Source organism: Marmota flaviventris, chromosome 2 (genome assembly GCF_047511675.1).
Source record: "Marmota flaviventris isolate mMarFla1 chromosome 2, mMarFla1.hap1, whole genome shotgun sequence".
NCBI lineage: Eukaryota > Metazoa > Chordata > Mammalia > Rodentia > Sciuridae > Marmota > Marmota flaviventris.
The window spans coordinates 15,277,481-15,280,583 of record NC_092499.1 but is presented as its reverse complement, the minus strand read 5'-3'; positions in this window follow the sequence as shown (position 1 = coordinate 15,280,583).

Below are 3,103 nucleotides of genomic sequence, written 5' to 3'. Positions count from 1 at the left end.
TTGGAAGCTGGCCCAGATGGGAACATTTACACCACGGAAATTGGCTAATGTTAAGAAACTCAGCTTCTTCCTCCAAAACTGTTTGTTAAACATTTCCCAGAACATCACTTCTATTTCAGGGTGGGTATAAGGCAAGCCCTTTTTAAATGTGGCTTGGGAATAGAAAAAGAATGATATGCAAATTAACATACCACTAGAAGGCTTTCCCAGGGGGCCGCAGGGGGGCCTGGTGTTCCTGGAGATCAGCCCTGCGTAAGCATCTGCCTGTTGTCTTCGCTTTCCTGGGACTTCAGTGCAGCTTGAGCCCTGAGGGAAAACAGGTCCAAATAGTCAGAAATGGGTTTTTCTTGGTATTCTGCTCACTAGAGACACTGCCTAAGGCTCTTTGGAAAATGAAGATGACAGGTGAGGCTTTCTTCAGAAAGACAAATTTCTAGATAAAAATTCTCAGGACTGGCTAGATACGTGCTGTCCAATCGAACTTTCCACCGTGATGGACAGGTTGTCTATCCATGTTGCCAATGAGGTTGTCCCTTGCTTCCTGCATCTGTTTGACTTTTGCTAGGTGACCCGTGCAAAGTGAGATATGTTATAAGGGTAATATACATAGAGAATTTCAAAGGCTTAGTATTAAAGAAAAAAGATGTAAAATACCATATTAACAGGGTTTACATTGATTATAGATCAGAATGATAGCTTTTTAGATATACTAATTATTAAATATTATATATGATTAAAATCCACTTAACCCATTTTTCCTTACCGTTTTTAATGTGGCTTCTTGAAAATTTAAAATTACCTATGTGGCACATACTGAACTGGGTCCTGCCAAGGCTGAATCACGTAGGGAGAAGAGTGTAGAGAATGATAAGGGACAGGTAAGTGACAAACACAGCTGAATTTTCAGAAGTCACAAGGCAGATTTTGTAATGCAACCTCCCCTTCTGCAGCGAGTGTTAGGATGCTCGAGAAACATAAGGAACGGACAGCCTGCTGCACAGGGGCAGGAGAGAGCACACCCAAATATCAACACAGGCTGCAGTCACTCTGAACCTCAAGGGCAACCTACGTCTTCCCCCAGACCTTCTCCCTTTGGCAAACAGGATTATGACGCCTTTTGAGAAGGCGCCGTGGAATTTCAGGAGAGCTTAGGGTCAAAGTTTTAGTCCTGCTTCTAATATCTATGTCCCATTTCTAGGCCAACAAGACCAAGGACATTATTGTGCTGGAGAATTGATGTCAGATCTCTACCTACCTTGAAAGGCAGCACCTTATACCGGGGAGAGAGAGAGGGAGAGCCATAAGGCACAGATTAAGGCATAAGTCCCCCAGTAAATCAGAAGGATGGCTAAGGCCGAACAGGACTCACACTGCGTTGTTTTAATTTCAGGTTTCCTGTTCCTCAGGAAGGCTAAGAAACACGATGCGGTGACAAATATGCTTGATGTCAAAAACATCTTTTCTTGCCCATTTTTCAGAAGTAGGCTTGGTTTCTGAATCTGTCATCAACTGGTTCTCATTGAGGAAAACTGCTACACCCTGGAGTGGGGGAAGGGGGGTTGAGGACAAATTTGATGTTAACATTAAAAACAAAACAAGGGGCTGGCGATGTGGCTCAAGCGGTAGCGCGCTCGCCTGGCATGCGTGCCGCCTGGGTTCGATCCTCAGCACCACATACAAAGATGTTGTGTCCGCCGAAAACTAAAATATAAATATTAAAAAAATTCTCTCTAGAAAAAAAAAAGAGAGGAGGGTGAAATGTATTTCTGTATTTCTGCTACTATACAAAAACTCAAGCCTTCAAGGAGACCAAAATCATCTTCTAATTGGAAAACTCAAAGCCTAGGTTCAGGAACCTTCTGCCACCCACGTCACCTGCAAGATCATGAAGAGAAAAGCAAAGCACCCTGTGGAGCCCTGAGAAGGGAGTGTGGCTGGTCCCCAGATCCTTACTTTCTCTGCACGCTCCTTGTGGGACTTTTACATTCAGCACAGAGTGGGAACTGTAAAAATAGACTTTGTGTTTCTGAAGAAGTGAAAGACTTATTGCATAATGGTGGTAAACTCTGTCTACTGGAACAGCGTGGCTGCATGCAAACATGAGGCTCAAAAAATAGCTACCTTGCCAGACAAGCGTGTTCTTTTAAATATTCAGCCTAAAGAAAAATGTGTGGCCTCGTGAGTAGAGTAAAAACCTCGCTCTAGGATGCCAGGAAAACAGAGAGGTATTAGCTTGTCCACAAATCTGGTTAATTCCCATTGACTTCTCCCCACCTGTGAGTCTCAGGGTTTGTTTTTTTTTCTCTCTCTCCTTCCTTTTCTCTTTGTAAGACCTATACAAAAACGGAAAGGAAATAATCTGTAAACAGACAGTATCGATTTCTGTAGAAGCCCTGTAAGGCACAAATCTGTTTCCTTCCTTCCTTTTCATCCCCACGAACAAGAGGAATGAAAGCAACATTCAGACACAGCTATCAAATAGAAGGAGTATCTCCTCAGCTCACTCTTCTCTCCCTTGCCCACCCTTTGCCTGTGTCTCCTCCTGAGGTTCCCCGTGAGCCCTCTGTGGATCTCTGTTGAAATGATTCTTCCTCAGTAGCTACCTGTCTGCTGATTCACTGAGGCATACAACAAACATTTATATGTGCATCTAATATGTGCAAGGACTGGGAGAGGTGCTCAGGACAGGGGCCAAGGAGAGAGAGAAAAAAAAATACAAGGACAAATATGGCTCAAGGACCTTCTTAAAGGAATGTGAAATCTGGGGAGGTAGATATGAAGATTGTCATTCAATACCGAGTGAATCAAATGCTATGTTAGTGTGGCGTAAAACCAGAGTAATACCCTAGGAAAGTCAGTATTCAGAGTACCTGGGGGCCCTCTAGGTACATAAGGGGAGGCAGAGTAGAGAGGTGCAAGACAGGCGCAAAATCTGTGCTTGAAGGTCCAAGCTTTCAGGTTGAGTACTATAGGCCTCCAGCCACACCCCTGAGTCCACAGGGTATTCAGTGCCCAAGGTCGCATCATTTCCTAGCTGGGGAATGGTTTTGTCTCCTATGGGGGTTATTTTGAAGCCCATATGACATCACACTGAGGTAGTGTT